Raw genomic sequence first — 22,533 nt, 5'->3', positions numbered from 1 at the left:
TTCAGAAATCTGTCTTGGACACAGGTGATGTCCCACTGAAGTAATTCCCCACTGTAACTTTCTGGTCTCTGTTCTCCACCAGTACCACAGGGTCCTGCTCACAAAAGCCACTTTACAGACTCTCTGTCCAAACCATTATACAGAGTGAAGTGCAATTCCTGTCCAGATGCACAACTTGTCATTTCTTTTGCTTGAACTAGGGGGGATTTCATTAACCCTTAGTCTTGAGGTCCTTCTGAGTGGTGGAACAGCCAAGTGTGGCCTCAGACACACCGACATCTGCCGGCTTGCTGAAGGGGCAACTCTCCCACTGCTGTCATGAAATGAAAAGTCCAGGCACTAACACCTGGCACAAATGCAAAACCCAGACCAGCCTGATACACCTGGGGCTGATAGTTTGGGGCCCCTCTTTACAACACACACCAAAACCCAAATCATGAATTCTACAGGCTCATCTCACGGATGACATTCCACCTCTGCAAACTTTGGGCGCGACTTCAACCCTTCAACCATCAACAACAGACTTTGGTTTCAAATACTCACATTTTAAAGGAGGAATGACTGTGATGGAAGGGGCATCTCCTCATGCACTGCACAGGTGCAAAAGCCAGACCAGCCTGACATGGCTGCAGTGGAATGGGGCACATATTCACAGCACAGACATAAACTAAAGCACAAAAGTGCCATAAATTTACCTCACTGATGACGCCCATATTATTCCTTGGGTTTTTGTTGTATATTTCGGTTTCTCTGACACGTCTCCCAAGCAAATCCTCCCAAATACCAACTCTCACTTAAAAGCTGTCACCAAGTTCAGAGGGACACAGCCTCAAGAGCATGGCATGACACTGAAGGATTTTGAGAACGAAAACATTCCCTATGTCACCACTCGCAAGTCTATGCCACACAAAACTGATGTCAAAATTTCCGTTCAGGTACCTCCAGAGAGTCAGAAAGTCAATCCTCTTTTTCTGAAAACTGAATGTCTGCAGTTCCTTCAAGGGCTCCTCAGGTCTTCTTATCTTTCACCAGTTTTCCTTTCTATGTTTCACTCAGAGCCCCGTAACGGGACCCCACAGTGTGAACTTGCTGGGCCCACTTCAGACGAGAGCTACAGGATGAACAAACACAAGAAGACATTGGACAGCAGGGGAAGTGTCACAGGGATTGGTTTCCCATATCCAGCAGGAAAGGCCTGGAATATAGACAGGTTTATAATGTTGGCAATGGAACAGGGAGGGAGAGAATGGGATGGAGGGGACACACATCATTCCCAGAAGAGCTGCAAAGCCCAGATGAGCCTGACGTGGCTGTGGAGGAATGAGGATGCTCTCAACAAGACACCCAAAAACCACAGCACACATTGGGTGACATCACTGTTGACACCCCACTGTCCAAAGATCTGGTCACGTCCACAGCCCTCCACCAAAAACAGCTTCATCAACAGCCCTTGGTCTCTAATACCTGTATTTAAAAGCTGCTGACAAGGTCAGATGGACAAAGACTCAAAAGAAACACATGACACTGCAGAGTTGTGAGATGGAAAACACTCCCCACCTCAGGACTCACCACTCTGAGACAACCAGGAACTGTGGCCTGCAAAATGCCCCAAGGCCATGGGACAAGGCTGTCCCAGCCCTCCAGAACCAGCATAAAAGCCAGTCCAGAGCCTCTCTCCCTCACACACTTCTTTTCACGTCTTCTCCTCCTACACCTGCAGACTACCAGGTGAGTCTCAAGCCCTAACCCTCCTGCTCCTGCACCCCTGGCTCTTCTCTTCCAGCACGCTTAGCCACAGCCTCAGCAGGCCTCACACCTCCACACAGCCACACAACACCTTCCACATGCTCTTGCCCTTCTAACAATTCACACCTCTTGCTCCCCCAAACCTCTACCCTGCCTCACCCCTCTCTCTTCCAGGCACACTCCACACCACACCCATGGCCTGCTACAACCGCTGCAGCCCCTGCGGACCCACCCCGCTGGCCAACAGCTGCAACGAGCCCTGTGCCCTGCAATGCCAGGATTCCCGCGTCATCATCAACCCTTCCCCTGTGCTGGTCACCCTGCCAGGACCCATCATGACCTCCTTCCCCCAGAACACCGCCGTCGGATCCACCTCCTCCGCTGCTCTGGGCACTGAGCTCAATGCCCAGGGACAGCCCATCTCTGGCGGATTTGGCTTTGGCCTTGGCTACGGCCTGGGAGGCCTGGGCTGCTATGGCAGGAGGGGCTATGGCTCCATCTGCTAAGGGCCCTCAGCACCACCCCTGACACCACCAGCTCTTCCCTCTGCCAGCAGCTCCTGCAAGCAAATCATCTGGGCTGATGGCGTCTCCACTTCCACCTCATACCTGATTCCTTCAGCTTCTTCTTTCTCAGTATTCTTTCAATTCAATAAATTTTTCTTGCATCACAACCTGAGTTGCTTCCTGTTATTTTTTAATTCCATTGGTCTCACATCCTCACCCTGTGCAATGCCCACACTCAGCCATTTCGTGGGATGGAAAGGGAGCAAAGAACATTTCTTAGAAAATATGTTCCCATCAGGAGAAACAAACGCTGACATGGGAAACAGAGGAGAGGAGGGACTTTCTAGATCATGACACAAGGCCATCACCTCATCTACCAAAGATTTGGACACAACAATTCTTTACTGGGCACTGCCCTGCCAAAGTCACTGTAATCCAGCATTCACTAGAAAAATTCCCTTCACAGCAACACTTGAGTCCTCCCAGTGAACAGAGAAACAAGAACACCCACTTGGGCAGGAACTCCAGTGTGCAAATTCTTCCATCTCCCCTCCTCAAGCAGGCCCAGAGCAGGAGGATTTCCAGGATTATGGCCAGTTCAGTTTTGAACCTCCAAGATGAGGGAACCTATTGTCACTTATACTCTGGGACCATCCACACACACTGAAAAAATCTTGCTTCCTTTGCCCATGGAATTCCATCTGTTTTCAATTGTGCGTGTGCTCCCTTTCCCTTCATCTGTGCAGTGCTGAGAACAGGTGGGCTCCCACACACTGGTGACAGCCCCCTGCCCAGCCTTGTCTCCTCAGAGTCCCAGCTCTCAGTCTCTCCTATAGCAAGGATTCCTCAGCCCCTGCACCATCTGCTGGCCTTCAACATCTTTTCATTCACTTTGCCCTTGTGCTTTGTCTCCTGTGGAAGCCAGAACCATCCACACCATTCTTCACGGGATCTCCCCAGTGCTCTAAAGAGAGGAAGGGCCACCTCTCACGACTTCATGGCAATAATTTCCTGAAATCTGTCTTGGACACGGGCAACGCCCCACTAAAGTAACTCCCCACTGCAACCTGCTGGCTTGTGTTCTTGATCAGCACCACAGGGTCCTGCTCACAAAAGCCATTTTCACACTCTCTGCCCACAGCATTTCCCAGGGCCCAGTGCAATTCCTGTCCAGATGGAGAACTTCACATATTCTGCTATTGAAATTCAGGACATTCCTTTAACCCTTAGTCTTAAGTTCCTTCTAACTTGTGGAACAACCAAGTGGGGGCTCTGACACTCCATCATCTGCCAGCTCACTGAGGAGATAACTCAACTCTCCAACTGCCCACATGCAATGGAAGAGTCCAGGCACTCACACCTGGCACAGATGCAAAGCCCAGACCAGCCTGACACACCTGGGATAGTTTGTGGCCCCTCTTCACAACACACACAAAAACCCAAACCCATGAGTTCCATGGGATGACTTTGCTGATGACAACCCACCTCTGCAAATCTTGGTCACATCTTCAGTCTCTTTTACACACACCATCAACACTTTAAAGGAGGAAGGACCGTGATGAAAGGGGCAGCTCCTCATGCAAAGCACCGCTGCAAAGGCCACACCAGTCTGACATGGCTGTGGTGAAACAGGGCCCATATTCACAGCACTCACACAAAGTAAACAACACGAGTGACACAGAATGGCCTCACTGATGACACCCATATTATTTCTAGGCATTTGTTGTGTATTCTGGTTTCTCTGACACACATCTTGCAAAAAATCCTCCCAAATTCCAACTCACTTAAAAGCTGCTGCCAAGGTCAGATGGAAAAGGCCTCAAGAGCAGGACCTGACACTAACGGATTATGGGAAAGAAAACACTTCTCACATCATAACGTGCAAGTCGATGCCAGGCAAGACCAAAATTTTCCTTCTAGTACCTCTAGAGAGTAACAAGGTCAACCATCCTTCACCAGGTTTCCTTTCCAGCTTTCATACAGAGCCCAGCAATGGGACACCAGAGTGTGAACTTGTTGGACCCTGAGAAGACAAGTACTACAGGAAGAATGAACAAAAGACATTGAACAGCAGCAGAGGGATCACAGGGCTTGTTCTCCCATATCCAGCAGGAAAGGCTTGGCCTACAGACAGTTTTAGAATGTTGGCAAGGGTACAGGGAGGAAGAGAATGGGATGGAAGGGGACACCTGTCACCCCCAGAAGAGTTGCAAAGCCGAGATGAAGGTGACATGCGTGTGGGGGAATGAGGACCTGCTCCACAAGACAGCCACAAACCACAGCAGACCAAGGCCAGGGGGTTGACTTCACTGTTAACACCCCAATGTCCTAAGCTCTGGTCACATCCACAGTCCTCCACAAAAAACAGCTTCATCAACAAACATTGGTCTCTACTACTTACATTTAAAAACTGCAGCCAATGCCAGATGGACATTGAGGCAAAAGTAGGACATGACACAGCAGAGTTGTGGGACACTCCCCACCTGAGGACTCACCACTCTAAGCCAACCAGGAACTGTGGCCTGCAAAATGCTCCAAGGCCATGGGACAAGGCTGTCCCGCCCATCCAGAACCAGCATAAAAGCCGGCTCAGAGCCTCTCTCCCTCACACACTTCTCCTGAAGCCTTCTCCTCCCACTACTGCCAACAACAAGGTAAGCCTCAAGCCTGCCTCCTCCTGCTCCTGACACCCCTGGCCTTCTCTTCCAGCACACTCAGCCTCTGCAGCCCTCACACCTCCCCACAGCCCCACTACAGCCTCCTTTACTGCCCTTTGCTCCCCCATGCCCCTGCCCTGCCTCACCCTTTTCTCTTCCAGGCACCCTCCACACCACACCCATGGCCTGCTACAACCGCTGCAGCCCCTGCGGACCCACCCCGCTGGCCAACAGCTGCAACGAGCCCTGTGCCCTGCAATGCCAGGATTCCCGCGTCATCATCAACCCTTCCCCTGTGCTGGTCACCCTGCCAGGACCCATCATGACCTCCTTCCCCCAGAACACCGCCGTTGGATCCACCTCCTCCGCTGCTCTGGGCACTGAGCTCAATGCCCAGGGACAGCCCATCTCTGGCGGATTTGGCTTTGGCCTTGGCTACGGTCTGGGAGGCCTGGGCTGCTATGGCAGAAGGGGCTATGGAAACATCTGCTAAGGGCCCTCAGCACCAGCCCTGACACCACCAGCTCTTCCCTCTGCCAACAGCTCCTGCAAGCAAAGCACCTCGGCTGATGGCGTCTCCACTTCCACCTCATACCTGATTCCTTCAGCTTCTTCTTTCTCAGTATTCTTTCACTTCAATAAATTTTTCTTGCATCACAACCTGAGTTGCTTCCTGTTATTTTTGAATTCTCTTGCTCTCACATCCTCACCCTGTTCAATGCCCACACTCAACCATTTTGTGGGATGGAAAGGGAGCAAAGAACATTTCTTAGAAAATATGTTCCCATCAGGAGAAACAAACTCTGACATGGGAAACAGAGGAGAGGAGGGACCTTCCAGATCATGACACAAGGCCATCACCTCATCTACCAAAGATTTGGACAATACAATTCTTTACTGGGTACTGCCCTGCCAAAGTCACTGTAATCCAGCATTCACTAGAAAAATTCCCCTCACAGCAACACTTGAGTCCTCCCAGTGAACAGAGAAACAAGAACATCCACTTGGGCAGGAACTCCAGAGTGCAAATTCTTCCATCTCCCCTCCTCAAGCAGGCCAAAGCATGAGAAGATTCCCAGGATTATGGCCAGCTCAGTTATGGACCTCCAAGAAGTCGGACTCCATTGTCTCTTACATTCTGGGACCATCCACACACACTGAAAAATGCTTTTTTCCTTTGCCCATGGAATTCCATCTATTATCACTCGTGCACATGCCCCCTTTCCTGTGTGCAGTGCTGAGAACACATGAGCTCCCACACACTGGGGACACCTCCCTGCCCATCCTTGTCTCCTCAGAGTCCCAGATCTCTCAGTCTCTCTTCTAGCAAGGATCCATCAGGCCTGTAAGTATCTTCTGTCCCTCAACTGGTCTTCATCCACTACCCCCTTGTGCTTCTTCAACTCTGGAGGGAAGAACTGTCCACATCACCTTGCACTGGATCTCACCAGTGCCCTAAAGAGAGGAAGGGCCATCAACTCAGACTTTCATGGCAACAATTTCCTGAAAACTGTCTTGGGCACAGGTAACACCCCACTGAAGTAATTACCCCTTACAACCTTCTGGTCTGTGTTCCTCCTTCATTTGCCCATGGAACTCCATCTATTTTCACTCATGCACAGACTCCCTTTCCCTTCATGTGTAAAGTGCTGAGAACAGCTGGGCGCCCACTCGCTGGTGACACATCCCAGCCTTGACTCCTCAAAGTCCCAGCCCTCTAAGCCTCTCCTCTAGCACAGATTCTCCAGCCCCTGAACTATCTGCTGGCCCTCAGCCTCTTTTCATTCACTTCCCCCTTATACTTCGTCCCCTACGGAGGCCAGAACTGTCCACACTACTCCTCACAGGATATTTCCAGTGCTCTAAAGAGAGGAAGGGCCACCTCCCCAACTTCATGGCAATAATTTTCTGAAATCTGTCTTGGACACAGGTGATGCCCCACTGATATAATTCCCCATCGCAACCTGCTGATCACTCTGTTCTGAATCAGCACCACAGGGTCCTGCTCACAAAAGCCACTTTTCACACTCTCTGCCCACAGCATGAGCCAGTGTCAAGTGCAATTCCTGATAAGATGCAGAACTTCTCATTTCCCTTGCTTGAAACTTGGGAGATTCCTTTAACCCTTAGTCTTAAGGTCCTTCTGAATGGTGGAACAGCCAAGTGGGACCTCAGCCATTCATCACCTGCCAACTCGCTGAAGGGGCAACTCTCCCACTGCTGACATAGAATGAAAAAGTCCAGGCACTCACACCTGGCACGGATGCAAAGCCCAGACCAGCCTGACACACCTGGGATAGTTTGGTGCCTGCTAAACAACACATCCATAAACCCAAAACCATGAGTTCCACAGGCTGACTTCACTCATTAAACCCTATCTCTGCAAATCTTGGTCATGTCTTCAGTCCCCTTTGACACGCACCATCAACACCAGCCTTTGGATTCAAATACTCACACTTTAAAGGATGTGATTGTAGGCGCAACTCCTCATGCACAGCACGGGTGCAAAGGCCACACCAGCCTGACATGGCTGCAATGAAATAGGGCCCCTCTTCATAACACATTCACAATCTAAAGGACAAAAGTGCCATAAATTGCCCTCACTGATGACACCCATATTTTTCTTAGGCTTTTGTTGTATATTCTGGTTTTTCAGACACACATCTTCCAAGCAAACCATCCCAAATATCTACACACTTAAAACCTGACACCATGGTCAGATGGACGCAGCCTCAAGAGCAGAACATGAGAATGAAGGATTGTGGGAAGGAAAACATTCCCCACATCAAGACTAAAATGTCCATGCCAGACAACCTGATGCTAAAAATTTCGGTCAAGTACCTCTCGAGCGTAATAAGGTCAATCCTTGCCGTTTCAAAAATAAAAGTCCACAGTTCCTTCAACTGCACCTCAAACCTACTTATCCTGCACCAGTTTTCCTTTCTAGGTTTCACTCACAGCCCAGACATGGGACTCCACAGTGTGACCTTGCTGGGCCCAGTTGAGGTGAGTGCTATGGGATGACCCAACACAAGACACTGGACAGCAGAGGAGGTGGCACAGGGATTATTACTGATATCTAGCAGGAGAGGCCTGGAATATACACACGTTTAGAATGTTGGCAATGGGACAATGAGGGAGAGAACGTGAAGGAAGGGGACACACTTCATCTCCAATAGAGCTACAAATCCCAAATGAGCCTGATATGGCTGTGGGGGAATGAGGACCCTCTTGACAAGATACCCACAAACCACAGCACACCAGGGACATTGGGTGACTTCCCTGTTGAAAACCCACTGTCCCAACCTTTGGTCATGTGTACAGCCCTCCAAAAAAATCATGATCAACATACTTTGGTCTCTAAAACCTGCATTTAAACGAAGCCAGCAATGTCAGATGGACACAGACTCAAAAGTAGTACTTGAAACTGCAGAGTTGTTGGATGGAAAACACTCCCCACCTCAGGACTCACCACTCTGAGACAACCAGGAACTGTGGCCTGCAAAATGCCCCAAGGCCATGGGACAAGGCTGTTCCGCCCCTCCAGAACCAGCATAAAAGCCGGCCCAGAGCCTCTCTCCCTCACACACTTCTCCTGAAGCCTTCTCCTCCTACTCCTGCAGACTACAAGGTGAGCCTCAAGCCCCTGACCCTCCTGCTCCTGCACCCCTGGTTCTTCTCTTCCAGCACGCTCAGCCCCAGCCTCTGCTGCCCTCACATCTCCCCACAGCCCCACTACAGCCTCCAAACTCCCTCACCCTGCTGATACTCCTCTCTTTGCTCCCCCACACCCCTGCCCTGCCTCACCTCTCTCTCTTCCAGGCACCCTCCACACCACACCCATGGCCTGCTACAACCGCTGCAGTCCCTGCGGACCCACCCCGCTGGCCAACAGCTGCAACGAGCCCTGTGCCCTGCAATGCCAGGATTCCCGCATCATCATCGACCCTTCCCCTGTGCTGGTCACCCTGCCAGGACCCATCATGACCTCCTTCCCTCAGAACACCGCCGTCGGATCCACCTCCTCCGCTGCTCTGGGCACTGAGCTCAGTGTGCAGGGACAGCCCATCTCGGGCGGATTTGGCTTTGGCCTTGGCTACGGCCTGGGAGGCCTGGGCTGCTTTGGCAGAAGGGGCTATGGCTCCATCTGCTAAGGGCCCTCAGCACCACCCCTGACACCACCAGCTCTGCCCTCTGCCAACAGCTCCTGCAAGCAAAGCACCTTGGCTGATGGTCTCTCTACTCCCACCTCACACCTGATTCCTTCGGCTTCTTCCTTCTCAACATTCTTTCAATTCAATAAAATTTTCCTAATCACAACATGAGTTGTTTCCTCTTCTTTTTCAATTGCAATGGTTTTGCATCCTCACTCTGTGCAATGCCAGCACTCAACAATTATGTTGGATTTAAAGGGAGCAAAGAACATTTCCCAGCAAATATTTCCCCCCAAAAACAACTAACATTGACATGGGAAACAGGGGAGAGGGGAGATCTTCCAGAACATGACACAAGGCCATCACCTCATCTACCAAAGGGTTTGAAAAAACAAGGCTCTCCTGGGCACTGCTCTGACAAAGTCACTCTATGTCAGCATACACTTGAAGAATTCTCTTCACAGCAGCACTCTTGAGTCCTCGCAGTGAGTAGAGAAGTAACATCATGCACTTGAGCTGGAACTCCTCAGTACAAATGCTTCCATCCCCGTGCTCAATGAAGGCTAGCAGGAGCAGGATTTCCATGACTCTGGTCAATTCAGTTTTGGTCCTCTAAGATGAGGGACCCCATTGCCTCTTACACTCTGGGACCATCCACACACACTTGAAAATTCTGCCTTCCTTTGCCCATGGAATTCCAGCAATTTTCACTTGTACACGTGCCCTCTTTCCCTCCATGTATGCAGTGCTGAGAACAACTGGACTCCCACACGCTGGTGACACATCCCTGCCCAGCCTTGTCTCATCAGCGTCCCAGCTCTCTCAGCCTCTAGCAATGATTTTCCAGCCCTTGCACTATCTGGTGGCCCTCAGCTGGTCCACTACCCACTTGTGCTTCTTCACATGTCAAGGCCAGAAGTGTCCACATCACTCCACATGGGATCTGATTCAGTGCTCTAAAGAGGGAAAGGGCTACCCATCAGGACTTCAGGTTGAAAAATTTCTGAAATCTGTCTTGGACACAAGTGACGCGGATTGTAGTAATTCCCCACTGTGACCTGCGGCTCACTCTGTTCTCCACCAGCACCACAGGGTCCTGCTCAGAAAAGTCACTTTTCAGACTCTGAGCCCACAACATTATAGAGGGCCCAGTGCAATTCTTGTCCACATGCAGACCTTCACATTTCCATTACTTGAACTTTGGGAGAATCCTTTAACCTTTAGTCTTGAGGACATTCTGAATGGTGAAACAGACAAGTAGTGACTCAGCCACTCCATCACCTGCCAGCTTGCTGAACAAGCAACTCTCACACCTGGCACAGATGCAAAACAGGAATGGAAGAGTCCAGGCACTCACACCTGGCACAGATGCAAAACCCAAACCATCCCCTCTGACCTGGGATACTTTGGGGCGCCCTCCACAACACACCCACAAAGCCAAAACCATGAGTTCTATAGGCTGACCGCACTGATGACACCCCACCTCTGCAAATCTTGGTCACATCTTAAGTCCCCTTTGACACACACCATCAACACCAGTCTTTTGTTTCAAATTCTCACACTGTAAAGGAGGAATGACTGTTGTGGCAGGAGCAGCTCCTCATGCACAGCACAGTACAAAGGCCACACCAGCCTGACATGGCTGCAGTGGAATGGGAACCCTCTTCACAGCACACCCAAAAACAAAACAACACGAATGCTACAGAATGACCTCACTGATGACATCTATATTTTTCTTAGGCTTTTGTTGTAGATTTTGGTTTTTCTGATACACATCTTCCAAACAAATCCTCCCAAATACCAACTCTCACTTTAAAGCTGACACCAAGGTCAGATGGACACTTCCTCAAGAGAAGGACATGACACTGCAGAATTGTGTGCAGGAAAACATTCCACACATGATGACTTGCAAGGCTGTGTCAGACAAAACTGATATTATGGCTTCAATTCAGGTACCTCTAGAGAGTAACAAGGTCAACCCACTTTTTCTGTAAAATGAATGTGTATAGCTACATCAGTTGCTCCTCACAAAGTTCTTCCCCTTATCCCTCACCAGCTATGGATGGACCAGCACAAGACCTTGTAGAGTATGAGGCATCTGTAAATCACAGGAATTGCTTTCCCATCACTAGGGGAAAAGGCCTGAAATATAGAGGTGTTTAGGAATTTTGCAATATGGTTGGGAGACAGAAAATGTGATGGAAGGGGAGCTGTCACCTGTCACACCCAGAAGAGCTGCAAAGCCCAAACCAGCCTTATGTGGCTGTGGGGGAATTAGTCCTATCTTCACCACACAGCCACAAAACCACAGCACATCACTGCCATGATGATGACATCCCACCTCTCCAAAGCTTTGGTCATGTCTTCAGCCTTCCCAGAGAAACAAAATTAACAGCAGCCTTTGGTGTCTAATACCTGCATTTAAAAGCTGCCGCCAAGGTCATGTCCTCAAAAGCAGGACACGACACTGCAGAGTTGTGGGGAGCAACACAATCTGCACCTCAGCACTCACCCGGCCTGCAAAATGGCCCAAGGCCATGGGACAAGGCTGTCCCACCCCTCCAGAACCAGCATAAAAGCCGGCCCAGAGCCTCTCCCCCTCTCACACTCCTCCTCAAGCCTTCTCCTCCTGCTCCTGCCCATAACCAGGTGAGACTACTCAATCCCCTGACCCTCCTGCTTCTGCACCCCTGGCTCCTCTCTTTTCACACGCTCAGCCCCAGCCGCCCTCATGCCTCCCCACAGCCCCACAACAGCTTCCACACTCCATCGCTGCCCCTTGTTCTCCCATGCCCCTGCCCTGCCTCACCCTTCTCTCTTCCAGGCACCCTCCACACCACACCCATGGCCTGCTACAACCGCTGCAGCCCCTGCGGACCCACCCCGCTGGCCAACAGCTGCAACGAGCCCTGTGCCCTGCAATGCCAGGATTCCCGCGTCATCATCAACCCTTCCCCTGTGCTGGTCACCCTGCCAGGACCCATCATGACCTCCTTCCCCCAGAACACCGCCGTCGGATCCACCTCCTCCGCTGCTCTGGGCACTGAGCTCAATGCCCAGGGACAGCCCATCTCGGGCGGATTTGGCTTTGGCCTTGGCTACGGCCTGGGAGGCCTGGGCTGCTATGGCAGAAGGGGCTATGGCTCCATCTGCTAAGGGCCCTCAGCACCACCCCTGACACCACCAGCTCTGCTCTCTGCCAACAGCTCCTGCAACCAAAGCACCTCAGCTGATGGCGTCTCTACTTGTGCCTCACACCTGTTTCCTCATTTTCTTCTTTCTCATCATTCTTTCACTTCAATAAATTTTTCTTGCACCACACCCTGAGTTGCTTTCTGCTGTTTTTGCATTTCAAAGTTCTCCCATCCTCACGCTGTGCAGTGCCAGCACTCAAACATTATGCTTGATGGAAATGGAGCAAAGAACATTTCTGTGCAAATGCATCCCCACTAGGAACAAGCAACAAAGACATGGGAAACAGGGGAGTGGGGAGACCTTCCAGAAAATGACACATGCCATCACCTCATCCACCAAAGTCTTTGACACACTAATTATCACCTGGTCACTGCTCTTACAATGTCACGCTATGCTGGCACACACCTGAAAAATTCTCTTCTAAGCAACACTCTTGAGTCCTCCTCGTGAACAGAGGAATAACATCATGCACATGGGCAGGAACTCCACAGTGCAAATGCTTCCATCCCCCTTGCTCCAGCAGGCCCAGCACAGTCAGGATTTCTGGGATTATGCCCAGTTCAGTTTTGAACCTCCAAGAAAAGGGTCTAGATCGTCTCTTACACTCTGGGACCATCCACACACACTGAAAAATACCTACTTTGCATGTCCATGGAATTCCATTGATTTTTACTGGTGCACATCCCTCCTTTCTCTTCATTTCTGCTGTGCTGAGAACAGCTGGGTTCCCACACACTAGTGACACCCCCTGCCCAGTCTTGTCTTCTCAGAGTTGCAGCTCTCTCAGCCTCTCTTCTAGCAACAATCTGACAGGCCCTTTAAGTATCTGGTGGCTCTCAATTGGTCTTTGTCCACTACCCTCTTGTGCTTCTTCAGCTGTTGAGGCCAGAACTGTCCACATGGCTCCACTTCCAATTCCACCAGTACTCTAAAGAGAGGAAAGGCCACCTTTCACGAATTCATGGCAACAATTTTCTGAAATCTGTCTTGGACACAGGTGACACTTCTTTGAAGTAATGCCCCACTGCAACCTCCTGGCCTACCTGTTCTCAATCAGCACCACAGGGTCCTGCTCACAAAACCCACTTTTCAGACTTTCAGTCCACAGCATGACCCAGGACCCAGTGCAATTCCTGTCCAGATGCACAACTTCTCATTTCCCTTGCTTGAAATTTGGGGGGTTTGATTACCCCTTAGTCTCAAAGTCCTTCTAACTCGTGGAACAGCCAAGTGGGGCCTCAGACACACCAACATCTGGCAGCTTGCTGAAGAGGGAACTCTCCCACTGCTGACATGGAATGGAAGAGTCCAGGCACTCACACCTGGCACAGATGCAAAGCTCAGATCAGCCTGACACAAATGGGATATTTTGGGATCCCTCTAAATAACACACCCATACACTCAAAACCATGAGCTCTACAGGCTCACATCACTAGTGACACTCCACCTCTCTCAAAATCTTGGTCACATTGTCAGTCCTCTTTGACACACACCATCAACACCAACCTTTGGTTTCAAATACGCACACTATAAAGGAGGAATGACCACGATGGAAGGGGCAGCTCCTCATGCACAGCACAGTTAAAAGCCCAAACCAGCCTGACATGGCTACAATCAGGAATGGAATCCCTCTTCATAATGTACCCAGAAATTAAACCACAAAAGTGGCATAAAATTATCTCACTTATGACATTCATATTTTTCTTAGGCTTTTGTTATATATTTTGGTTCCTCTGACACACATCTTCCAAGGAAACCATCCCAAATATCCACGCACTTAAAACCTGACACCAAGGTCAAATGGACACGGCCTCAAGAGCAGGACATTACACTGAAGGATTGTAGGAAGGAAAACACTTCCCACAGCAACACTAAAAAGCCCATGCCAGACAAACATGATAGTACAAATTCTGTTCAAGTACTTTTAGAGTGTAATAAGGTAAACCCTCACTCTTTCAAAAATAAATGTCCACAGTTCCTTCAACTGCTCCTCAAGTCTTTTTCTTGGCCTTCACCAGTTTTCCTTTCTAGATTTCACTCCAAGCCCAGCAATGAGACTCCAGAGCAAGAACTTGCTGGGCCCAGTTGAGATGAGTGCTACGGAAGAACCAACACAAGACACTGGACAGCAGGGGCAGCATCACAGGGATTGGTTTCCTACACCCAGCAGGAAAGGCCTGGAATATAGATCGGTTTAGAATGTTGGCAATAGAACAGGGAGGGAGAGATCATGATTGAAGGGGAAACAGCTCATGCCCAGAAGAGCTGCAAAGCCCAGGTGAGCCTGACGTGGCTGTGAGAGAATGAGGACTCCCTTCACAAGACACGCACAAACCACAGCACACCAGGGACATTGGGTGACGTCACTGTTGACACCACATTGTCCAAGGCTCAGGTCACGTCCACAGCCCTCCACAAAAAACATCTTCATCAACAGCCCTTGGTCACTAATACTTGCATTTAAAAGCTGCTGACAATGTCAAATGGACATGGACTCAAAGACAGAACATGACACAGCAGAGTTGTGGGATGCAAAACACTCCCCACCTCAGGACTCACCACTCTGAGTAAACCAGGAAGTGTGGCCGGCAAAATGCCCCAAAGCCAAGGGACAAGGCTGTCCCTCGCCTCTAGAACAAGCATAAAAGCCAGCCCAGAGCCTCTCTCCCTCACACACTTCTCCTGAAGCCTTCTCCTCCTGCTCCTGCTGACAGCAAGGTGAGACTCAAGCCCGCAAACCTCCTGCTCCTGCACACTTCTCTCCTTGTTCTCCCACCCCTGCCCTGCCTCATCCCTCTCTCTCTTCCAGGCACCCTCCACACCACACCCATGGCCTGCTACAACCGCTGCAGTCCCTGCGGACCCACCCCGCTGGCCAACAGCTGCAACGAGCCCTGTGCCCTGCAATGCCAGGATTCCCGCGTCATCATCGACCCTTCCCCTGTGCTGGTCACCCTGCCAGGACCCATCATGACCTCCTTCCCCCAGAACACCGCCGTCGGATCCACCTCCTCCGCTGCTCTGGGCACTGAGCTCAATGCCCAGGGACAGCCCATCTCGGGCGGATTTGGCTTTGGCCTTGGCTACGGCCTGGGAGGCCTGGGCTGCTATGGCAGAAGGGGCTATGGCTCCATCTGCTAAGGGCCCTCAGCACCATCCCTGACACCACCAGCTCTGTCTGCCCTCTGCCAACAGCTCCTGCAACCAAAGCACCTCAGCTGATGACGTCTCTACTTGTACCTCACATCTGATCCCTTCAAGTTCTCTCCCTTGCCTTTTAAGTCTTTCACCTCAATAAAGAGTTTGTGCACCAAATCCACTCACGTCTCCTCTTCTTTTTGCATTTGAACGCTCTCACGCCTTCACTCAATGGGGTGGATGGCAAAGGGGTGCAACACCTTCCTAAACAAGTAGAATCCCAACAGTAAGAACCAAGACTGGCACAGGAAGCAGGGTTGAGTGGTGATCATCCAGAACATGACAAAATCACATCTCCTGCCGTACCAAAAGCTTTGACACAACAATGCTCTTCTGCTCATTCCTCTGGAAAAGTCTCACCATGCAAGCATAGCCTTGACATGATCTCCTTCCATCAGAACTCTCAAACCACACAAAATCACAATAACATACACTCTCAGAGAAGCTCAGGAAGTGCTGCTGGGGTTTAAAATCCTGCTGGTCAAGGAAGAGTACCCAGAGAAGGATTCCCAGAACCATGGACAGGTCAGGTTTTGACCTCCCTGGACAAAAAGATTCCTGCACCTCTTCCACTCTGCAACTGTCCTCACACTAAAAAAGGCTTCTCTGCTCTGCCCGTGGAATTTCATCAGTTTTCACCTGTGCCATTGCTGACTTTTCCTTTGCATGTGCAGCACTGGGCAATCACACGACGCCTTGCTGGTATGTTAGCCTGATTGACAGGGCACACTCAGCAAGGGGCGAGGGGGAAGGGAGAAGGTATAGGCACACCTGGGAAGGGACCTGGAAGTTTAAAACAGGACATTGCAACACACCGCAACAACTGGGAACAGATGTGATCCCTCAGCTTCACTCCCTGACATCAGGGATTTACACACACTGGTAACAACCCCCATCCAGCCTTGTCCCCTGGAAGTTCCAGCTCTAAGTCCCCTGTGAAGAATCCTCCAGACCTTTAAATATCTTGGTAGTCATAAATGGGCCTTGTTTCACTAAGTCTGTGGGCCTTCTTCCCTAGGGACCCTAGAATTGCTCACACCAACTCACATAATTTTTTAAGGATGTTGAACAGTTTTGGCCTCATGGATACAACTCTTGAGGTGCTTCATTTGAAGTTTGACTTCTGCTAGACAATTGGATCACAAGGTCTCAGGTCATGTTGTTTAAAACTATATAAATAGAGCAGTCCACCTCACTGACCATTTACACCACCAGTTCATCCTTGCATAGTCTGCAATGATGCAGTAGGTGACACTGCCAAGACATGGTGAAGAGGTGGAGGTAAACACCAGCCATGGTTCCCTCATCATCCACGGTATGATTCTTTTTTTCTGTATGCAACAGAGAGGTCTCTAAGACAGGATTTTGCCCTCCAAAATCAACTCTAACTGCTCCTCACCACCTTGTATGAGCAAAACTTGGAAACGCTTTATAGGGGAAAAATTGTCCCCTCCATGTGTGAAGAAGCAAGGTCCCTGGAAATCTGTGGGCAAGGCAGGAGGGAGTAAATGCACTGGAAGAGGGAAGTTCTAATGCCTGGCACAAAGCCCCGAGCAAAAAGACATGGCTCTAAAGGAATGGGGTCCCTCTCTCAAATGCAACCACGAACCAAAGCACACCTGTCCCATTGGCTGACATCATTTATGACATAACAATTTTTCTAGGCATTAGTGGTTTATTTTGGTTTCTGCGACATGCACCTTCCAAGCAAACCCTACCAAATACCAACTCTCACTTTAAAGCCGCTGCCAAGGTCAGATGGACTCCAGCACAAGAGCAGAACACGGAATTGCAGAGTTGCAGGAAGGAAAACAGTCCCCAGCTCATGACTAGCCATCTAGGCTAGGAAACACTGATGTTATGATTTTCATTCAGATACCTTGAGAGAGTAAAAAGGTCAACCCTTTTGTTATGAAAATGAAATGCATTATGCTCTTTCAGCTGTTCTTCACATGTCATCTTCTTATCCTGCAGCAGATTTCCTTTCCAGGTTTCACTCAGAGCCCAGCCATGGGACCCCGCAGTGTGACTTTGATGGGCCCAGTGGAGATAAGTGATACAGGATGAACCAATACAAGACATTGGACACCAGGGAAGGCATCACAGGGATTGTTTTCACATCTCCAGCAGGAAAGGCCTGGCATAGAGACAGGTTTAGAATGATGGCAATGGGACAGGGAGGGAGACAATGTGATGGAAGGGGGCACCCATCATCCCAAGAAGAGCTGCAAAGCCCAGATGAGGCTGACATGTGTGTGGGGGAATGTGCACCCTCTCTACAAGATACAGACAACAGCACAGCAGGGACATTGGGTGACTTCACTGTTGACACCCCACTGTCAAAAGCTTTGGTCACATCCACAGCCCTACACAAAAAACATCATCAAAAGACTTTGTTCTCCAATACTACCAGCATTTAAAGCTGCTGACAAGGTCAGATGGACATGGACTCAAAAGTAGGACATGACACTGCAGAGCTGTGGGATGAAAAACACTCCCTACCTAAGGACTCACTGCTGTGAGACAAGCAGGAACTGTGGCCTGCAAAAAGCCCCAAGGCCATGGGACAAGGCTGTCCCACCCCTCCAGAACCAGAATAAAAGCCGGCATAGAGCCTCTCTCCCTCACACACTTCTCCTCAAGCCTTCTCCTCCCAACAACAAGGTGAGCCTCAATACCCTGACCCTCCTGCTCCACTGCTCCTTCATCCCTGGCCCCTCTCTTCCAACACGCTCCGCACCAGCCTCAGCAGGCCTCACACCTCCCCACAGCCTCCACACTCCCTCACTCTTCAACATCACTGCCCCTCGCAGCCCCACATCGCTGTCTAACATTTTCCTCTCTTTTTCAGGCACACTCCACAACACACCCATGGCCTGCAACAGCCTCTGCCGTCCCTGCGGACCCACCCCGCTGGCCAACAGCTGCAACGAGCCCTGTGCCCTGCAATGCCAGGATTCCCGCGTCATCATCAACCCTTCCCCTGTGCTGGTCACCCTGCCAGGACCCATCATGACCTCCTTCCCCCAGAACACCGCCGTCGGATCCACCTCCTCCGCTGCTCTGGGCACTGAGCTCAATGCCCAGGGACAGCCCATCTCGGGCGGATTTGGCTTTGGCCTTGGCTACGGCCTGGGAGGCCTGGGCTGCTATGGCAGAAGGGGCTATGGCTCCATCTGCTAAGGGCCCTCAGCACCACCCCTGACACCACCAGCTCTGCCCTCTGCCAACAGCTCCTGAAACCAAAGCACCTTGGCTCATATTTGCCCTACTTGTACCTCATTCTGGATCTGTTTAAGTTCTCTCCCTTGTCTTTTTAATCTTTTGCCTCAATAAAGTTTTCCTGCATCAAAGCCTCACGCGTCTGCTCTTCTTTTATAAATTTCACACCTCTCCCACCCTCACCCATGGGCTGGATGGAAAAGGGGCACAACACCTTCCTAAACAAGTAGAATCCCAACAGTAACAACCCAAACTGGCACAGGAAGAAGGGTTGAAGTATGACCTTCCAGAACATGACAAAATTAAATCGCCTGCCATACCAAAGGTTTTGACACAACAATGCTCTCCTGTTCATTGCTCTGGGAAAAACTCTCCATGCCAGCATTCCCTTGACAAGACCTCCTCCCATCACAACTCTCAAAGCACACAAACAAGCACAATATAATCCACTGTCAGAGAAACTCAGGAAGCGCTGCAAGTGCTTCCATCCCCTCTGATCAAGGAAGGAAACCGAGAGAAGGACTTCCAGAACCATGGACACCTCAGGCTTTCATCTCTCTGGGAAGAGAAACTCCTGCACATCTTCCACTCTATGACAAACCTCACACCAAGAACGGCTTGTCTGCTCTGCCCAGGTAATTCTGTCTGTTTTCACTTGTGCCCTTGCTGACTTTTAACAGCCCTGTATTGAGCCATGCCTCCTGGAAGTCCCAGCTCTCTCAGTCCTCACTGACAAATCCTCCAACCCCTTAAATATCTTGATAGCCCTGAACTGGCCTTGGACCGCTAAGTCTGTGGGCCTCCTCCCCTTGGGACCCCAGACCCGCTCACACTGACTCACAACATTTTTGAGGATGTTAAACAGTGTCGGCCTCATGGATACGACTATTGAGCTACTTCATTTGAAGTTTGACTCCAGCTTGACTTTGGATCACAAGGCTCCAGGTCTTGTTATTTAAATATTATATAAATAGAGCAGTCCACATCACTGACCCTTCACACCACCTGTACAACCTTGCATGGTCTGAGATGGTGCAGTAGGAGACAGTGCCAGAGATATTGCTAAGAGGTGGAGGTAAACACCAGCCATGGCTCCCTCATAACCCACAGTAAGATTTTTTTTTTCTGTATGTAACACAGAGGTCACTAAGACATGATTTTGCCCTCCAAATCAACTCTAACTGTTCCTCATCACCCTGTATGACCTGCATTAGGAAAGGCTTTGTAGGGGAAAAATTGTCCCATCCTTGTCTGCTGGAACAAGCTCCCTGGAAATCCATGGGAAGATGGGAGGGAGTAAATGCACTGGAAGGGGCAGGTCATAAAGTCCAGCATAGCCACAAAGTCCAGAGCAGCCTGACAGGGCTGTAAAGGAATTGAGTCCCACTCTCAAATGCAACCATGAAGCAAAGAACACCTGTCCCATGGTTTGAACTCACTGAAGACATCCCAATTTTCAAAGACATTTGTGGTTTAATTTGGTTTCTCTGACACGCACCCTCCAAGCAAATCCTCTCAAATAGCAACTCTGACTTCAAAACTGCTGCCAAGGTCAGATGGACTGGAGCACAGGAGCAGGATTTGGAATTGTAGTGTTGCAGAAAGAAAAACAGTCCCCAGCTCATGGTTTGTCAGGCTAGGCCAGGTAAAACTGAAGTTATGATTTACAATTAGGTACCTTGACAGAGTAAAGACATCAACATCTATTCTGAAAATTGAATGTATCCAGGTCATTCAAGTGCTCCACAGACATCATCTTCTTATCCTTCACCAGTTTTCCTTTCTAGCTGTCACTCAGAGCCCAGCAGTGGGACCTCGCAGTGTGACCTACGCGGGGCCAAGTGAGATAAGCACTACAAATGAATAAAACAGAAGACATTAGAGAGCACAACAGAAGTCCCCAAAACACAGGGATTGCTTTCCCATATCCAGCAGGAAAGGCCTGGCCTATAAACAGGTTTAGAATGTTGGATATGGCACAGGAAGGTAAAGAATGTGATGGAAGGGGACACCCTTCATCTCCAGGAGAGCTGCAAAGTCCAGATGAGCCTGACGTGGCTGGAGAGGGGATGAGGACGCTCTCTACAAGACACCCAAACCCCACAGCATACCAGGGCCAGGGGGTGACTTCACTGTTGACACCCCATGGTCCAAAGCTTTGGTCAAATCTACAGTCTCCACAAACAACATCATCATCGTCAACAACAGAATTGGGTCTCTAATACTTGCATTTAAAAGCTGCCGCAAATGTCAGATGGACATGACACAAAAGCAGGACATGACACAGCAGACTTGGGGGATGGAAAACACTCCCCACCTCACGACACACCACGCTGAGCCAGCCAGGAACTGTGGCCTGCAAAATGCTCCAAGGCCACGGGACAAGGCTGTCCCACCCCTCCACAACCCGCATAAAAGCCAGCCCAGAGGCTCTCTCCCTCACACACTTCTCCTCAAGCCTTCTCCTCCTGCTCCTGCCAACAACAAGGTGAGCCTCAAGCCCTGATCCTCCTGATCCTGGACCCCCAATCCCCTCTTTCCAGCATGCTCAGCCCCAGAGTCAGCAGATCTCGCACCTCCCCACAGCCCCGCTACAGCCTCCGCAGTCCATCACTTACCTGCATCACTGCCCCTCACACCCCCATCCCTCTATCCTGCCTCACCCCTCTCTCTTCCAGGCACCCTCCACACCACACCCATGGCCTGCTACAACCGCTGCAGTCCCTGCAGACCCACCCCGCTGGCCAACAGCTGCAACGAGCCCTGTGCCCTGCAATGCCAGGATTCCCGCGTCATCATCAACCCTTCCCCTGTGCTGGTCACCCTGCCAGGACCCATCATGACCTCCTTCCCCCAGAACACCGCCGTCGGATCCACCTCCTCCGCTGCTCTGGGCACTGAGCTCAATGCCCAGGGACAGCCCATCTCGGGCGGATTTGGCTTTGGCCTTGGCTACGGCCTGGGAGGCCTGGGCTGCTATGGCAGAAGGGGCTATGGAAACATCTGCTAAGGGCCCTCAGCACCACCCCTGACACCACCAGCTCTGCCCTCTGCCAAGAGCTCCTTCAAGCAAAGCACCTTGGCTGATGGTCTCTCTACTTGTACCTCACAACTGATTACTTCAGCTTCTTCTTTCCCATCATTCTTTCACTTCAATAAATTTTTCTTGCTTCATAAACAGAGTTGCTTCCTGTTCATTTTCAATCCCAATGGTCTCACATCCTCCCCCTGTGCAATGCCAGCAGTCAACCATTATGTTGGATGGAAAGGGAGCAGAGAACATTTCTTAGCAAACATGTCCCCACCAGTAAGAAACAATGCAGACATGGTTGTGTTATGTTCCAGAACATGACACAACGCCATCACCTCATCTACCAAAGGCTTGGACACAATAATTCTCTCCTGGGCACTGCCCTGCCAAAGTCAGTCAGTCTATGTCAGCATGCACTTGAAAAAATCTCTTCTCAACAGCACTCTTGAGTCCTCACCATGAACAGGGGAGCAAGAGCATCCACTTGGGCAGGAAATCTGGAGAGCAAGTGCTTCCATCCCCCTTGCTCAAGCAGGTCCAGGAGAAGCAGGATTTCCAGGATTATGGCCAGTTCAATTTTGGACTTCCAAGAAGAGGGACTTCATTGTGTCTTACACTCTGGGGCCATCCACACACAATGAAAAATTCTTCCTTCCTTTGCCCATGGAATCCCCTTAACTTTCACTTGTGCATGTGCTCCCTTTCCCTCCATCTGTGCAGTGCTGAGAGCAGCTGGGCTACCACACACTGCTGTCACACCCTGCACCTCCTTGTCTTCTTCTCAGAGTCCCAGCTCTCTCAGCCTCTTCTCTAGCAAGGATTCT

The sequence above is a fragment of the Zonotrichia albicollis genome, chromosome 1 (genome assembly GCF_047830755.1).
Source record: "Zonotrichia albicollis isolate bZonAlb1 chromosome 1, bZonAlb1.hap1, whole genome shotgun sequence".
In the NCBI taxonomy this organism is placed as follows: Eukaryota; Metazoa; Chordata; class Aves; order Passeriformes; family Passerellidae; genus Zonotrichia; species Zonotrichia albicollis.
This window is presented reverse-complemented; position numbering follows the sequence as displayed.